The sequence below is a fragment of the Halichoerus grypus genome, chromosome 6 (genome assembly GCF_964656455.1).
Source record: "Halichoerus grypus chromosome 6, mHalGry1.hap1.1, whole genome shotgun sequence".
In the NCBI taxonomy this organism is placed as follows: Eukaryota; Metazoa; Chordata; class Mammalia; order Carnivora; family Phocidae; genus Halichoerus; species Halichoerus grypus.
In genome coordinates this window covers 59,533,777-59,552,858 of record NC_135717.1, presented here as the reverse complement: position 1 = coordinate 59,552,858, position 19,082 = coordinate 59,533,777, and the positions used below count along the sequence as shown (strand labels likewise).

At 39.7% G+C, this 19,082-nt stretch overlaps 1 long non-coding RNA gene across 4 annotated transcripts in view; it reads left to right on the top strand.

The window, feature by feature from the left end:
• LOC118540814 (uncharacterized) overlaps positions 1–19,082 on the top strand; it is a 48,661-nt gene that overhangs the window by 16,784 nt on the left and 12,795 nt on the right. For 3 of the 4 annotated variants that reach the window (XR_004919814.2, XR_013449010.1, XR_004919815.2), the window contains exon 2: positions 5,596–5,665. This is a non-coding gene — a long non-coding RNA (uncharacterized LOC118540814). Of the gene's footprint in view, positions 1–5,595; positions 5,666–16,333; positions 16,367–19,082 lie in introns of all 4 variants that reach the window. The other variant, XR_013449011.1, reaches the window with a different exon arrangement.

Below are 19,082 nucleotides of genomic sequence, written 5' to 3'. Positions count from 1 at the left end.
AAACCAAGAGTCACACACTTAACCAACTGAGCCACCCAGATGCCCTTCAAATCCACTTTTCAAAGGAAGTAGAGTACAGATCAGCATTAAAGCATTAAATCTGGCATGATCTGAAAGACATCAGAAAAGTTCCTTTTGCACTCAAAGAGTTTTCCTTTCTACTTGTCAGGAATGCTTGAATGCTTGAAATTCTTCCATTAGAGATTCATTCCTTTGCATCAAGAAGTATTTCCTATTAAGATGAAATCCTCAGAAAAAAAGAGAAGACACCTTAATCCCAGGTCACAGAAAAGCAGATTCGTTTATCTGAACTTTTCCAAGTGGACAGCTCGAGGTTGGGGTGGATGGGAGGGAAGACGGAATGGGGAAAACAAGAAGTCACCATATTATGACAAATGAAAAGCTAGAAAAGCATTGAAAGGAAGAAACTAGAAAGGAAGCCACATTTTCTTTTTTTATTTCACTCATCTTGCTGAGAAGTAAGAATTTTATTTTTACTTATTTATTTATGTTTTTCCTTTTTTTGGGAGGGAATCTTCACAAGGTAAGAATTAAGTTAAGTAACAATAGCAACTGATGTTTCTTTTCTGACCTACCTGAAAAGCTTTGATTACTGAAGCACCGCAATGGAATAAAAATAAATGTAAAAGGTCCCAATTTAAAATCACCCAGTTCAGAGTGGAAATCATTTACTTGTATTTTGTTCCGTGCGGTACTGAGGCTGACGTGGTGTTAGCTGAGGCAGGGACAGGCAAAATAGAGACTGCCATGGAGGGAAAATCCTATTTACGTGCTACAAAAAAAGTTGGTGCCAGATACAATGGGCAATCATGAATACACACCCCAAAATCAATAAGCTCAGAAAGGAGTCAACATGGTGCCTGAAAGCAATTCTACGAAGGAGAATGAGAGAGAAAGAGACTCCACACCCTCAAACAAATCAACCAAACATAACCGTGCTAATGTGAATGAGAAACTAGATGTCAGAAGAAGTACTAAGTGCTGGGAAGGGTGATTCAGACACCAGAAAAAAAAAATAGATAAGCAAACAGCTGAATTGTAGATGAGAGCACTTGGCAGTTGCACACTCCTTGCTGATGAAAGTCTTGTTGATGGAAACAAAATTCCTTGACATTGAAATCTTGCAAATATGTTCCCTTTATAGATGCAAGTCTAATGTCATTCCCTGGCTTGGTAAATTTAAGCTAAATGACTCAATAGACTTGTATTTGATTAAAAGTTCATTTTTGTAGCTACCAGGAGAGAAGGCAAATTAGGTAATCCTCCATTCTAGACAACAGGCTAGAAAGGGAAAAATAAACAGTAGTAGGTTCTCGAGGCAGTGGCTTATTGGTACGTTTTCTGCATGAAGCTACGTTTCTATTATCACTCAGTACTGCATCCTGATCTCAAGTGGGAGGTGGCATTTCCTTTTAGAGCCAAGCTATAAATATTCCGGGTAAGGAAATCCAACTAGGAAACATACAAGGTATAAACAGATGTACATTACAGCATTTTCTATGGAAGGGGACTTGGGGATAGTTTAATTGTATCACCCCCACAGTGTGGGAGCCTGAAAGGATTACAGTAAAGTGCTTCATGAATATTTATTAAAGTGGTAAATAAGGATAGCTAGATGGCTTTCTAGATCTCGATGCAGCAATATCCTGGGCGAGAGAAACTAATGTTGGAAATTGTGAAGTTTTTGCCACATGTGTCAGAGAATCAGATTACTCACAAATGGCACAGCCATCCAGAATCGTAGCTATTCTCCCCCAAATCACAGCTCTATTTTACTACCCACTCCATTCTCATCTGGTTGCTGCTACTTATCTTCATGGCCTGTGGAGCCCCCAGTTTCCCTTCCTCAGACCTGCGGGTGAGGGGATATGTTATGCAGCGGCTGGGCTTTGCAAAGCATGCCTTGGGTCTCCAACATGTCTAGGATTCATCGGACAGAATTCTATTTGAGGCTTTTCCACCTGCAATTGGATGTCTTTCCTCTGACCTCCGGGCTCTTTTGAGTGCTCACAGGTTCCCTCCTTTGCTTTCCCCACTGCCTGGGAGACTCGTGCGGTTCCATTGGAAAACCTTATCCCGTTGCTTGTCAGTTGGGTGCTGGGGTGTTATGGGATATAACCAACATTTAATAGTTTGCGAGGTTATCTTTCTATTCCGATACAAAGGAGTCTATATCTTTTATATGCTGTGTTAGGCTACCTGGGAGCAGTTCTGGGTAGCAGGGGTCGTATCACAGTCCCAATATACCAACATTTGTAAGTTGCAGTAATTTCTTACATGTTCATGCATTCTACTTAAAGTTTTCTTTTCTTTTTTTTAATTTCGAGAGTCACAATTTTAAATATCTTCATCTTAGACTTCCCATTTTGCCCTATATGCTAGGAGGACATTGAAGATCAGCAAAATTCTCCTGCTGATAAATCCCAAGGTTTAATCTTGAGGACTGATTTATCCCTCCTTCCCAGATCAAAGCTAAAATTAGCAAGCTCTTGTAAGTTGAATTCATGGGTTGACCCTTTAGGACTGGAGTCTTTCCAGATCCATTTTAAATTTATGTTTAAAGCCCAAAGACGGCAATATTATTGTTTTTCAAAAGGAAAGAAGAAAGGAAAGGAGGAATCTCTTATGTTTTGTGCTACAGCTTAGCTAAGAATCTGTGGTAATTGCTAGACTGACTCACCCATTGGGGCCTTATTAAATGCTTGTTGGATTGAACTGCGTTGAACTGAGGTCTATATTTGAGTAATTACAATATCGCTTTCATGCATACTCTGTGCGATTTTTGAAATCCTAGTGTTTTCACAAGCACATCTCTGCCAAATAATGTGACAATCCAGATTTTGGGCATTCCAAAATCTTCTTAGTATATTAGTCTTATCAGGTAGCGTCATCTACTCTCTAGGCTCATTTCTGGACTCGAATCATTTCCAGAAGGCCAGCTTCTCTAGCACCTTCTCCCACTTCACAAAAGCTCTTTGAATCCAGAAGAAAGTGATTCGTACATCTCCAGGCTGTGGTATGGGTCCCTCAAAAGCCAGGGTTGTAGCTTGTTTCCACCATCTTGAGGAGACGTGGTTGGTAAATACCGTTTACACTGTCTCCTCTGTATCGTTGTGTTTAGTTGGCTGGGGTGTAGGTCAGGTAGCACCATAGGAATCTAAAGAATTTATGTCATTTTGCATTTCACATGGTTAAGGTCTCCCAACCCAGAGAAGTAGTATTTGTTGCTGTATGGTTTTCTTTTGGGTCACTGACCTTTGTTTCATGAAGATAGTGTCGTCTCAGTATTTGTGTCCCTCTTCAGGATTCTCAGGGGAAGTTTAAAAATAGTGCTTGCTGGGGTGCCGAGGTGGCTCAGTTGGGTAAGCAGCTGAAGCAGCTCACTCTTGATTTTGGCTCAGGTCATGATCTCAGGGTCGTGAGATCAAGCCCAGCGTCGAGCTCTGCACTAAGCATGGAGTCTGCTTAAGATTCTCTCTTCCTCTCTCTCTGCCCCTCTCCCTCTTAAAAAACAAAACAACCCCCCCCCCCCCACAGTGCTTGTTACTTTTCACCTGTGCTGTCTTGTGCTTCTCTTCATAACACATAATAAGATAGGAGACACATTGGGTTTCTGGTAGGTAAAGGGATTTTTACTCTCTTTATGCTCTTTTTAGCAGCACATAGCTCTTTGGCATATCACTGGAGACCAAAGCTAAGACCTAATATTCACAAGATATTGACATTTTAATGTATCCATAACATATCATCTATCTATCTATCATTGTATCATCTATCTATTTTCCAAATCCATACTGATCATTGTTGCACTGTGTCCTGGTTGAAGGCAAATAATAATAAGATTCTGAGGGGAGACTATGAGGAAAAACTCCCATTTAAAATGTAAAAACTTAATTCAATTATAAATGCAAAAAGCCTGGTAAAGATGCACCTTCCTGCTTTGGTCTCTGCTTTCCTTTAATTTGAGAAGGAGCCTGCACTTGTCACAGGAATAATGGAACGAGGGAGGGGGTCATGGGTGGAGGAAGCATTGACAACATTCAGCTCCTTCAGGGGCACGTCACAGTTTTTAGTGACGTGAATTCCTAGAACATCGAGCACACCCAATGTTCAAATATCAATACCCCAATTTACCTCAAAGCTAAATATAAATTTAAAACTCTTTTGCTTTTGTTGTTGTTAATAATGGCATCACGGTCCCCGTCAACACACTGAAATTTGGGAATTGAAAGGCTATCTCTGCTCATCAATTTCTCATCTTAATTAGGGTTGTCAGATTTAGGAAACAAAGATACAGGGCACCCAGTTAAATTTGAAGTTCAGATATATAACGGTTGGTTTTTGAGTGTAAGTATGTTCTATGCAATACGTGGACAAGTATTGCATGGGGCATACTTTGTACTAATGCATTGTTCTTTGTGTATCTGAAAGTAAAATGTAAAGGTATTTTTCTGGCACCTTTCATCTTACTGTAACCAAGTAACCCAATCAAAACCAGTCTTCACTCTCCCTTTTTCTTGTCACTCTCTGATTCTGAAATTTTGAATGAATAAAGGATTGCTTAGAGTATCATGCCGAGAATCCCACCCATTGAGTATTATTGGCATCTGCAAAGAGGTAGAGGTCTTTAAAAAAAAAGGGAGGTGTAAAAAAGGAACTCTAACTTTTTCACTACAGCAATTCACATCTACAATCCTTTCCCAGTTCACCCTAACTTGAGTCGTTAGCACCTGATATTTTGCAGTTGGTTGGGCCAGCTATTGTTATCGCGATTCAGGTGGGGCTAGAAGGACATTTACAATTTTTGTATCAGAGTGCCTTCGCAAACACAGATAAATAAATATGTGACAAGCAAGTGATGCAAAGAACCAAGGAAAGAGTTGAAAACAGAATCTCATCATTTGGGCAAATGTAAAATGCAAAATCTAGTCTGTGGTGTAAAATTCTGGAATGTAGTGCTTGCCATTTGCTTTTCCCCAGGTGGGATATTTTATGTCTTTAGAATGCAGATATGTGAGGTTTATATTACCTTACAGTGTCTTTGCAAATGGGCCATCAGGGCCACTCAGAGGTATAAATGTGTCCACCAAAATGGTCAAATTACTAAATTATCCTCCTGATTCCCATGTTCAGCCTCATTTTCTGAGTCATAAGTTAGGAGAACACAGCCATTACTTTTGGAGTTTCCACTGTTAAGTGTCCAGACCTGAGGCACTCAGGACTGTACCTGCCACCAAAGTGCAGCCTATAATTACTTCAGAGACACCACTTAGGCCCTGCTCTTCTTCTGTCAGAGGCCTGCGATGTTATTGTGCTTTGTACTTGAAGGCTAATGACTAAATCTCCTGGCAGGGCCACTGGGGACCAAGGGTAAAATTAAACCATCATTGCTGTACCACCTCTGGAACTGGGTTCAACTTCTGACATCTGTTTAATGAGGCATTCTTTTTCAAAAGTTGCTCATTTGAAGTCTTTCCCAAAAGCAATAAAAAATGTCTTCCAATTTCACTCTCAACTCAGAGTAAAACAAAAATTTTTTTTTTCCTTTCCAAAACAAACCTCATCTTTCTGAAGTGCTCCAGGAGGTCCAGAAACAATACCCGTGGAGCTTCAGTGTGCTCAACCAGGACACCTGGGGGACAGGGTAAGTATCAAGGCACAACTTGCCGAATGAGTTCTTGGCCAAGATGATTTGATTTCCACCTACACTTGAGGAGGATAAGGGAGTTATTCTGTTTTCATGGCCATTGCTAATTGGATCACCCCTGGGATGTGACCAGAGCTTCATGGAGAGGTGTAAGAGGTAAAGTCCCTATTCTTTAAATATTGTGTGCATACTAGAAAGCCTTTAGTCGCTTCCCATTAGCTACCAAATAATATTCCAATTCCTTAGTCTGACTTTTAAGAGCTCTGAGGATGTTCAGAGTTGGTCCATAATGACTTTTGACCAAGACAATCCTTCATTGTGAGGGATTGCCCTGTACATGTTTAGCACACATGGCCTTCCTGTCACTCTGACAACCAGATGTTTCCAATGCTTCCGAGGAGTTGGTAATGTCCCTAGATAGAATGACCCTTTCAGAGTATGGCCTCAGTTTACCATTCCCATTCACTATTCCGCTAGGTGAGTACTATGCTCCAGACATCATATTTACTATTTGCTGCTGTGAAGATTAAAGGGGATAAATTAATAAAGCAACTCGTACACTCTTTGAACCAAGTAAAGGCTCTGTATATGCAGGATCTCCTCTGTACTTACACCGATTTTGTGCATAACTTTGCTCTTACTTTCATTCCATCCATCTGGGCAGAATACCCTCTTCTGACCTCTGAAGGTCCAAACTCTACCTTCTTTTAGGTACAACTTAAAAGACACGTGAGCTCTCTTTTAATCTCTTTATTTTCTAAGTCTTGCACTGCTCATGGTCTTTGTTAGGCACTCAAGGACATAGTTGGGAAGACAAATGAAATAGTGTTTACTATGCGGGTGTGATGACAAAGAGAAGTCTAGGCTTCAGGGGTAGCAAAGGAAGATACTTCGTGGAAGGGTTTCTACAAAAGCAATGCTTGGGTCCAATTTTGAAGAAGGCAAAGGGTTGATTGGATGAAAAGGGAGATGGGAAGAATATTTCAGCTAACGGGAAAAACTATGAACAAAAGCGTGGTGGTGGTAGTTCATTTCGGTGGAAGTAAACATAACATAGCGAGAGGTGTTGGGAAATAAGGCAGGGAATGTAGCCAGGAGCCAAACCACAAAGGGTGTTATGTGATGAGCTATGGAGTTTGGACTTCATTCTGCAAGTTATGAGAGTAGTTGAAAAATTTTATTTCACTTATTATCTTTCTCTGCCTTACCTTATAATTACATATTTATATGCACATTTTTCCAAAGTAGACTTTATCTGCTACATGGACAGAGTCTATATTTTCTGTTTTGGATTAATGAATGAATGAAATAATGAGAATTTTAGAATTTTTTTCTTATCTAAAGAATGCTGATTCATTTGTTTCATTTTAATAGATTGATGGGGATTTTGGATTTACCTTTAACCTTATTTAGCAAGTAACTTTTTTGTGTGTGAGCCGTTGGCTTCCAGTTACTTTGGCATTGATGGTCAGTAGAATCATCTATTCTTTGTTCTTTATTCATTTTCATATTCATAACACAGTGTGTTGAATAGCCAGTGGTCACCTGGGCAATGACAAATCAAAGGTAAAAACAGAGTGATTACAAATTAGAACCTAAAACCCATAGAGTTACCCCTTCTTTCTTTGGAGAAAATCTGAATCCTTGGTAATCCTGTCACTCTGGCCTGAAGGCAAGCCAACTCCCGCCAAATGACTTCAAGAGAGGCAGGGAGGCCCAGAAGTGTGGCTCTTTTGTGGAAAAAGACTTTGTCTTCATTCCTCAAGCTGTCAACATTTACACCCTGGTTTATCACAGTTGACAGAAAATTGGAGGAGAAATATTTTCAAATCCTCTTGGGCCCTCAGGCTCGAGAACAGGCAGACTACTCCATTCCAAAGGAGCTGAAAGTTTGAGTGATGAATTATCTTTGTAGAACATAAAACAGGGCACATTTCTGTCATCTGTCCATCTATACTCACTCACTATCTGTAGTGCTCATTTTCCTCTTCTTTATTAGGAAGGGGGAATGTAGAAAGTCACAGGGTTCTGGTTCAAGAGGAAGAGTTAAGTGGTTAAATTAGCCTTACACAGGCCCTAGGGCTTCTGGGAAATCCTGCTGGGAAGAATTTTTATAGCTCTGATGGTCAAGATTAATTAAGCTGATTTCATGTTCATATTAAACCCACATAATGAGGTGAAACTTTCAAAGAAGTGCCAAACTTTGACCAGGCCATAAACTTGCTTTACTAGCTTCTTCATTCGTTCATTCATTAATTTAAATGAATAGAGAAAAAACCAAAATCAACATTCTTTCTGTTTGCTCCGGGCAAATTGGTCTGCCCACGTTGAGGATCTCCACAGATCGGTGATGAAGGTGATGCTCCCTTGTTTGTTATAGCTTCCCCACTGTTTTGCATTCTGTGATAGGGAGGGAGATAATGTGTGAGCAAGAGCAAAGAGAGAAAGGACCAGAGGATGTAAGGCATGTGTTATGTAATGCCATTTGGGCTATTTAAAATGGTTATGACTTTCCGATGCAGAAGTTTAGAAAAAATTGGTTAAGAGTTTACATAAGTCCTGTCCCAATCTGATCTCATTACAACAAATCATTATGCCACATTGCCTCATTTATGATCCTGAAACATGGAGGGTCTCCTGTTAATATTATGGCCATTACATGTCAGCATTACCTTGAGGGAGAGTTTCTCAGCCTCAACACTATGGACATACTGGGCTGGATAATTTTTGTTGTGGGGTCTGTCCTATGCCTTATGGGATGTTCAGCGTCATCCCTGGCTTCTACCACTAGACAGAGTAGAAATCTCTCTCCCTACTCCCTGTGAAGTCTTGACAGTCAGAAATGTCTCCAGACCATGTCAAATGTCCGGGAGGTAGACGGTGGGCAAAATCCCACTGTTTTAAAGTATATTGCACTTAAGAAGTATTCACTAACTAGAACGACAGCCTTAAAGAAGTTAAGAAATCTACCTCTGCAATTTATATATCTGTATCATTAGCCACCATCCACTATCTTTCCTTCCACAGCCAACATTTAGCAAGAAGCTAGTTCAAAACAAAGAATACCCAGCAATCACTGTTTTGAGGTGCTAACAGCCCCTAATGGGGATGCTGACCAATAGTTAAGTGAATCAACTATTACACTGACATCTGCATATAGACTAGGTTCCATTCGCAGATGGACATGTGCCGTGAGCTGAATAGCACATATTAGCAAGTACTGGAGCAAAGCTCAGCCCCAAACAGGGTCTGGACACTGCAAGGTTTGGTTCAGTGTGTTGTTGTCATGCATCTTATCCAAGATTGTATAATAAATTATGAAGGAGTCGCAGATATTTTGACAGTCAGCTCCTCCAAAAGATGAGGAAAGCCTCATGCTTATTTGTTTGTTCCTATCTTGGCCACTTTCTAAGAGGACTTAAGGTTTTTTACAATAAAAGCATAATTAATAACTTTTTGACTTTTTCTACTGTCCCTGGGGAAACTCATGCAAGCCTGTGACTTCAAAAATCATTTCTACATTATGTTTGATTTTTCTTCTGTGTCCAAAATTCTTTTTTTATTGAGATATAATTCACACATCATAAATTGCATATAAATTCACAAACAAATTATACACTTTTGAAAGTGCATAATTCAATGGGTCTTAGCATATTTACAAGGTTGTATAATGATCACCACTGTGTAATTTCAGAATGTTTTCATCACCCCAGAAAGAAACCCTGTACCCATTAGCAATAAAAGCATAATTAATCCCCCCTGAATTCCTTCTGCCCAAGCTTCTGGTAACCACTACTCTACTTTCTGTCTCTAGATTTGTCTGTTCTGGACACGGTATAAATAGAATCCTACCATATGTGGCTGTTATGGTATGAATGTGGCCTCTCAAAATTCATATGTTGAAACCTAACCGCAAGCTGATGGTATTTGGAGGTGGAACCTTTGGAAGGTGATTAGGTCATGAGGGTGGAGCCCTTGTGAATGGGATTAGTGCCCCTTACAAAAGAGAGCCCAGAAAGCTCCCCTGCCCCTTCCACCATTGAGTACATAGCATGAAGATGGCTGTCTAGGAGGTGGCCTCTCACCAGACACTGAATCTGCCAGTAACTTGATCTTGGATTTCCCAGGTTTTAGAACCATGAGAAATGAATATTTGTTGTGTATAAGCTACTCACTTTATGGTACTTTGTTATAGCAGCCTGAACAGACCAAGCAAGTGGCATTTTGTGTCTGGCTTCTTCCACTTACCATTGTATTTTCAAGGTTCATTCTGAGCTCAAGACCTATTTCTCCAACCATTTGTTTCACTGGCTTGCCTAAATCTTGCCTTGCATGGGGATAACTGAACACATCACTTGCCTCTCAAACTATTCCTGTTCTTAGTCCCTAGTGCCCAGTTACCCAAACCATAGGGCCTGGAGACTGTCACAGGCATCTTTTTTTCCTCACTGACAACATCCAATTGATCACCAAACCTCAACCATCTACAGTGCCAGTGCCTTCCTTCAGATCCTCACTATCCCTCCCCTAGACTGCTTTAGGGGCCCCTTGGCCAGGCGTTTTGTGTTCAGGATCATCACACCCCCATCCATTCTTTTAAAAAAAAATTTTTTTTTTTAAAGATTTTATTTGACAGAGAGAGAGACAGCTAGAGAGGGAACACAAGCAGGGGGAGGGGGAGAGGGAGAAGCAGGCTTCCTGCCGAGCAGGGAGCCCGATGTGGGGCTCGATCCCAGGACCCCGGGATCATGACCTGAGTCGAAGGCAGACGCTTAACGACTGAGCCACCCAAGCGCCCCCCCCATCCATTCTTTATAATCCTTCCATAGTGATCTTCCGACTGTCTCCTCCTTAAGTCCCTCGGTAGCTGCCCTTTGCCCTCTGGCACAAGACCAACCCCCTCAGCATGGCAAACGAGGCCTCTTCTGATCTGGCCCTTTCTACTTCTCCAACCTGTTCCCTCATTCCCCCTCCCACTTTCAACCCACACTTCAGCTATGACAAACCTTGTGCACTTTCTCAAATGCCTTGCGTGGTTTATCTCCGTCTTCGTCTGAACACACGCTGTTTCTTTGGTATGTTCTGTACCTTCTCCTTCTCCAGGAAGCCTTCTCTCTCATCCGCCACCCTCAGTCTGAGCAGCAGCTCTTCTCCCATGCTTCCTGTGTCACAGAAGTCATCACACTTCGACTTTCTGTTTCCTACCAGTCCCTCTAAGTGGTGAGCTCTTTGATGTAGGATTTTGCACTTTCATATTTGTCTGCCAGGGCACCTGTAACAAAATACCAGAGTGGGTGGCTTACACATAGAAATTTATTTTTTCGCAATTCTGGAGGCTAAAAGTCCATGATCAACGTGTGGGCATGTTTGGTTTCTTCTGAGGCCTCTCTCCTTGGTTTGTGGATGGCCGTCTTCTTGCTGTGTTCCCACACAGTCATCCTCTGTCTGTGTGGTCTGTGTCCTAATCTCCTCTCCTTATAAGGACACCAGTCATATTGGATTAGGGCCAGCTGAAAGGCCCTGTCTTACCTTAATTATATCTCTAAAGGCCCTATCTCCAAATAGAGACACATGCCAAGGCACTAAGAATTAGGTCTTCAGTAGATGAATTTCAGGGAGATACAAGTCAGCCCAGAGCAGCCTTCCATTTTCACTTTGCCAACAACTACTCCTTAAATAGAGTCACAATAGATATGAGAATGAATGAAAGAGTATAAGATTCAAGGTCACTGGGAAAGAAAGTGATCAGAAAGGAGGAAGAAGGGAGAAGACAAAGGAAGGTATACATAAGAAATCATACCAGAAACCCAAGGTAATGATGTTGCTAAATCTTTGCATTGAATTTAGTGCTGGGCTCGATTCTGACTTCCTGAAGCCAGAGGAATAAAGGAAAACACTAAAAATTGTGTTATACACCGCAAAGGATTAATTTAAACATCAAGGGTTAATAAAATTTAAAGAGATAGATGTATTTTATAATTTTAAATTTTCTCCTTTTCTTTAAGGGTACTCATTTTTACCATTTCCTTTTGGATTTTTGGATCGTGTTTAAATGTAGAGTGCTAGAAAAACTCTGTGTTCTAGGACTTTTAAAGTTAGTTATAAAGCTTAATTTCAGTTGTTTACTTGGCCAGGTGGAGGAATAAAAAAAGTGGTATTTAATGTAATTCAATATAATTCACTTCTAAAAACAACTTTATTATGCTTAGTATAAGCCACACTTTCTGTTTCCACCCTCGGTATGATTAAATCCTCCCACTGAGGATTTAACATTGACATTTGAAAGGAATTGATAGAAAACTAGATCCTGATAGGAAACAGTTCATTAGCCTGTGCTTTGTTTTCAGGAAAGAGCACTTACATAAGGTTGTGTCTAATTGAAGAGCTCAGCAAAGGTCTTTGATTCTGAGTGCCATTGACAATGAGAACCAGAGACACTTCAAAGTGGTCTCATGTGACACCTAATCCATCCATAGCTTAGCTTCTCCCTCCAACAGATGTGGAGGCTGGACCAGGATCTCTAAGGACAAGTCTAGCTCCGTCCTTCTGAAATTTTATGGATCTAACATCACCATCAATCATTATTGCCAACACTAATTGAATAATTAGCACATGCCCTGGCTGTGCTGAGTGGGCACTTTGTATGCATTACTTAATATGATGTTCATCGCAAAATGAGGAATGTGCTATCCTACCTTTACAGATCAGATGTCTGGAGTTTAGAGAATCAGTAACTTACAGCTGGTAACTTGAGATGCTTCCAACTGAAGGCTGGTCATGTGGTTTTGTGGTTTGGTTATAAGCTCTAAGCATTATATTATACTACCCAGCTTTAAACATTTGGTTAGTACTGGGCTTAGACTGGGCTTGTTAAAACAGAGTTTAGCAAAAACATGTCGCATCTACCATGGTGGTAAGACGATCCAAAATGATAGAACTTTTGAGGTCCTGCTGTCCAAGACCTCCAGGAGCCCATCTGAGGCCAAAATTAAGATCATTCAGCTTGCTGCAGAAAGGAGATGCATGGAGGATCTGTGAGGCATCCTGGTAAAAGGGAGTGGGGAGCCACCTACTACAGAGTTTGGGCTTGTGCTGACTGGTTCTAAGAAGGAGGTATTATGAGTTGAACTGTGTCCCCTATAAAGATATGTTGATATCTTAACCCCTAGTAGTTCAGAATGTCACCTTATTTGGAAATAGATTCTTTGCAGAGGTAAACAAATTAAAAAATTAGGTCATTAAGGTGAAACCCAACCCAGTATGACTGGTGTCCATATAAAAAGGAGAAATGTGGACATGCGTGGAAGGAAGACGATGTGAAGACACACAGAAGACAGCCATGTGACTGGAGTGAAGCATCTACAAACAAAGGAATTGCCAAGGACTGCTGGCAAACACCAGAAGCTAGAAGAAGCAAGAGCATGGCCCTGGTAAAACCCAGGAGTCTCCAGAACTGTCTGTTGCTTTAAGCGCTGAGTATGTGGGACTTTGTTACAGCAGCTCTAGCAGGCTAGTATAGGGGTTGAGGGAGCTGAGCTCAGTTTTGGATTGTTGTTATTTCAGCAAATGGATATCTCAGTGAACTTTGCTCAGACGATGGGAGGAACAAGGGGGAACTGGGAATGTTGATCATAAGAAAACATTGATCATTAAAATTTTTTTTTAATTTTTAAAAAGCTTTTTAAAAATGCTAGTTAGATAACATACAGTGTTATATTAATTTCAGGTGTACAGTATAGTGATTCAACAATTCCATACATCCCTAGGTGCTCATCATGACAAGTTCACTCTTTAAGCCCCATCACCTGTTTAACCCATCCCCCTACCAACCTCTCCTCTGGTAACCATCAGTTTGTTCTCTATAGTTAAGAGTCTGTCTTGGTTTGTCTTTCGCTCTCTCTTTTTTCCCCTTTGCTCATTTGGTTTGTTTCTTAAATTCCACATATGAATGAAATCATATGGTATTTGTCTTTCTCTAACTGACTTATTTTGCTTAGCATTATACTTTCTAGTTCTATCCATGTTGCTGCAAATGGCAAGATTTCATTCTTTTTTATGGTTGAGTAGTAGTCCATTCCATATATATATACACACATATATACATGCCACATTTTCTTTATCCATTCATCAGTTGATGGACACTTGGGCTGTTTCCATAAATTGACCATTATTGATAATGCTGCTATAACATTGGGTGCAGGTATCCCTTTGAATTAGTGTTTTTATATTCTTTGATTAAATATCCAGCAATACAATTGTGCAATTGCTGGTCGTAGGGTAGTTCTATTTTTAATTTTTGAGGACACTCCATACTGTTTTGCACAGTGGCTGCACCAGTTTGCAATCCCACCAATAGTAGATGAATGTTCCTTTTCGTCCACATCCTTGCCTACATCTATTTTTTCTTATGTTACTGATTTTTGCCATTCTGACAGGCGTGAGGTAGTATCTCATTGTCGTTTTGATTTGCATTTCCCTGATGGTGAGTGATGATGAACATCTTTTCATGTGTCTGTTGGCCATCTGGATGTCTTCTTTGGAGAAATGTCTGTTCATGTCTTCTGTCCATTTTTAATTGGATTTGTTTCTTGGGTGTTAAGTTGTATAAGTTCTTTATATATTTTGTACACTAACCCTTTGGGTATGTCATTTGCAAATATCTTCTCCCATTCCATAGGTTGCCTTTTAGTTCTGTTGATTGTTTCCTTCACTGCACAGAAGCTTTTTATTTTGATGTAGTCCCAGTAGCTTTTTTTGCTTTTGTTTCCCTTGCTTCAGGAGACCTATGTAGAAAACAGTTGCTATGGCTGATGTCAAAGAGGTTACTTACTGCCTGTGTTCTCTTCTAGGATTTTTATGGTTTCAGGTCTCACATTTAGTTCTTTAATCCACTTGGAATTTATTTTTGTAAAGCACTGATCATTTAGGAGAAAGAATTTTTGGCCATTTTGCAACTATTTTGCGGTTTTGCATAGGTTCTGTTAGAAATATTGTTGATGTTCTATTAGGAAAATTCCAGTCCTGTAGGAACCCCAACAGGGCTGATTTTCACTTTCTCAAATTTTATCTTAAGAGTGATATATTTATTTTAATTAATTATTGGGTTGGTTTTTTGTTTTTGTTTTTACTGTTCTCAATGCATCTTTTAAGTAGTGTTCTTAAAAACATCTCTATTCCAAGTGTTCTTAAACACTTTTCTACATGTGTTACAGAATGAGTATAACTTCCAATCCTGTAAGTGGTAATATAAAGTTTCCTTTTAATGTAATTTCAGCTAAAGAAAAATCTTAAAGACATATTAGCACAGTGGTGTCGGGTATGGCAAAAATTGTGACGGTAGTGTCCAAATGATTGAAGCTTGGGAAAAATTATTTGACAGGATTGCTACAGGTTTCTACTGCTTTGAAATAAAAAGAAAAGCTGGATTTTTATCACATGAATTCATTTGCAAGTGTTGAGAATTTACATATATAAACCCTTCCACTTGTTTATGTAGAGATTGTAGGAATAGAGAAAAAGCCTAGAAAAATCACAAATGATATCAGGGATTAATTCAGTCCAAAACAGTAACTTTGTTTACATACACTGAACATAAAAACCTGGCTTCTTTTTTTTTCTTTTCTTTTTTTTTACCTTGTTATGAATTTGTGATTTTTGTCTTGGGCTAAAGAGATCTTGTCTTGGGCAAGAAACTTAATGTTAGGCCAAACTTTATTTAAAAATAAGTGGTGTTGGGTGCCTAGGTGGCTCAGTCGCTAAGCGTCTGCCTTCAGCTCAGGTCATGATCCCTGGGTCCTGGGATCCAGCCCCGCATCGGGCTCCCTGCTCAGCAGGAAACCTGCTTCTCCCTCTCCCACTCCCCCTGCTTGTGTTCCCTCTCTCGCTCTGTCTCTCTCTGTCAAATAAATAAATAAAATCTTAAAAAAAAAAGTGATGTTAAACTAGATAAATGACCAGTTTTCCTTTTGACTCAGTGATATATTTCTTTTTAATTCTAGATCCCCTGAAATAATCAAAAGATCCCTTTTGTCCTTTATACTGTAATGTGAAGCAATGTTTGTAATAGGAAATCATTTCTCTCCTAAAATTCAGCTGGTGAAGTTGGTGGCAAGGGTGGACTTGAGAATGTTCCCATTGTTAAGGACTAAAGTCTCTTGACAACAGTCACCTAGGACAAGGTGCAAGGAGATTGGGAAGAGAGTTATGGAAAGGGCAGCAGGCCAAACACTCAAGTCATCTACCACTAATGTTTGTCTAGGACTGGCCCTACAACAAGGAAAGGATGTGTTGATCCAGACCCACTCACTCCCTTCTGCACATGCCTTGTGCCCAATTATTTCTAAACACTGGCTAGACCTGAGAGTTTCATTACTGACCTGCCTTGTAGGTACACAGGTTTTGAAGGACTGTCTAGAAATCCACCTGCCAGGTGTAACACTTTTCATGCACCACACCTCCCATTTACAACTGCCTTTGGAAGGGGTCTTGGTAGCATGATCCATTCATAAATTTAGATTTACCTGCCCTTATACAAGTCTTAAATTATGATGACAAACTATGAGCAGCCACTGATGGGGAGCAAATGCTGAGGGAGGCAGAAATTGTATGCACTTGATTCTTCTAATTTTTTTCTTAATTTTTCTTATAACTTCTTAATATCAATAGTCATGCCCTTGAATCTGGAGACTTAGATGCCAGGTAAGTTCAGCCTTGGAATGAATCCTATTTCTTTTCATCTCTCACATGACCTAGCCATTATTTTAAATTTCTAATTTAAAATGGAGTGCAGTTATTAATTTATTTTTTCATTTTTTATTAAGGCATAATTTGTATACGCTTTAATCTCACCTTTTGACAAATGCATACAGTTGTATAATCAACACAATCACAGAACAGTTTCATGAAACCTCAAGTTCTTGTGAGTTCCTTTTTGTCAACCCTTCTGCAGACTCTGGCAATCACTGATTTGTTTTCTGTCCCTCTAATTTTGCATTGCCCGGAACGTCATGTAAATTGAATCCCATTGTATAACCTTTTGAATTTGGCTTTTTTCACTTAGCTTAATGTATTTTAGGCCTTTGCATGTTTCTACAGGGTTCAAGAGTGATAAAAATGTTCCTGCTGAGTAGCATCACATTGTATGTATGGACATACCACCCTTTGCTTACCCACTAGACAGGTGATTGGCTTTCGGTGATCATGAATAAAACTTCTAAAAATATTCTTGTGAGGGTTTTGTATGAACATACATATTCATTTTATTTATTCATTGTTCATGTTAAATACACTTAAGTCAATTAAAAGTAGTAGAGAATCTCTAACTTATTGAAAAATCTATAACAGCTTAGTTAGGAAAATGAGAAACAGATAAGTACCCACCTTGGGGAGTCGGGAGACAGGAGAAGCTAATTAATTCAGCTTTTATTTCTTAGTTGACAACTGAGACTGCAAGCATTTTTTTTGGTAAGACATATTTTTGCTAGTATACTCTTCAGTCAAAGCCAAGGAAGGCATTTGGCCAGGTAAAGGGAGGTCCCAGAGCAAAATATCTTGTGTAAAGAAGGCAACCACATGTTTTGGCAAAATACATTTTTAACGAATCCTCATCACTGCCTGTTGAGAGGATATGAAGTCAGCTTAAGCAACCCTGCCCATCTATCAGTATCTCTATGTAACTCAGACAGTTTAGAAGCTGATTGGTTTTGAAGAGCTAGAATTGTGGACCCCACGAAGACAGGAGTAAAATGGTTCTAGCCAGTTGGTACCAGGGTGAGTTTAATGATGTTACAGTAAGTGTCATGGCAGCCATGTTTCTATCCAACTGGACCCATTGTAACTCTACTGGTCTTGTACAGTCATGATTGCAATGCCGGGAGTGAGAAAACTCAGTGAGCCAGATCCCTTACAGAGTAACATATCACAGATTCTTTAAGATTCTTCATTTTCTTTTTCTTTTCTTTTCTCTTCATTTTCTTGGGTTTCCAGACAGCTTTTCTCAGTTTCTTTTCATATGTCAATTCCTACATAGGAATTGTGATTCACTGAAAGCAGAAGAAAACATTACTCACAGCATTTCTTTGAGACCAGAAGCAGAGGAAAGCTTACTTGGGATTTTTGTAGATTAAGTTTTAGGCTTTGGTTTTTTACATAAGCCACAAAGCATAGATTTGAGCAACTGTCCTGAGTTCAACCCCTTTGTGGTGGTTACATATTTACTAGGTACCCGCATGGTAGTTTTATTTCCTTTCTCAGTGAGTGTTTTTGCTCCTAAGAAAATGTGTTTGTTATTAATTGGAATCTTGTGTCTTTAAGTTGCTTTATCAACCAGCCTGTAATTTGCTCCGGGCATTTGTTTGTTCTTTCAGTTTCTCTCTAAGGAAGCTGAAATAGATGCAGGTTGTCTTGCCATGCCAGGATCTCTTTGAACATCTGTCCAGTCATCTGATCATCCATTTCCTCCTCCCACTCACAAAATCCCACAGAGACAAAACTTGCCCAGGTTTGCACATATGGCTGATGCTCACAGCTTGAAAGTGTCCAAGCTCTTTAAGACTGATTTTCATTTTAATGAAAGTTCATAGTTTTGCCCAGAGATGAAAGCAAGGTGTTGGAAATCCCCAGATTTCCAGGTTGTTAGATCACGTATGCATTAGCTCAACCACGGCTGCTCCATTTTTAGTAAAGGAGTATGCATTAATGAGCACGATTTCAAAAATATCCACCTCAAAATTTTAGAGGGTCCAAAATGTACTTTAGGTGTCTGGTTTCAAAAGTTTCATTTGAACTTTTAGAATTCTGTGTTGGTGGGATGGTATGGTTACCAAATAGTTTCTAAAAACAATCAGAAAAGTAGTTCATGGAAATATCCAATTGGGAAAAAAGTGAATGCATTTTGAACATGCAACACCTCCAGTTGGATGAAAGCTTTAAGGCAGAATTCTCCAGCTAGGAGGCTGACCGATTTTGCACACTCTCTCTGGCCACTGGAATTGTGACTGGTCCTTTGGGCTCCACCTGGCTTGTTATGAAAACATTCGGAGGGAGATTTAACTAGGAATTGTGAAAACGTAAAAGGATTTTGAGAATGATTGAACTCTACTTTTTGTATCTCCAAAGGCCTATCTAGTGTGCTTTCTGGTCTGCAGATCGTTTCCAGTAAATTTATTTGAAACGGAATTAATTTACGGAATGAGAATAGTTCATCACGCAGTTAACTGGAGTACATTTATGCTTGAACCAGACTAACACATCATAATGTTCTGATAAGAGCTTCTAAACTTCTGAGTCTTCCTCGATAGAAATTGATGGCATCTGCCGTCAAGTAGGGCTGGTGACTTCTCTTACTGCATCTTACATGATTTGTGTTCTGATTCTGTTTGAAGAGTCCTGCTCCAGACATATCTTATGTCATTCT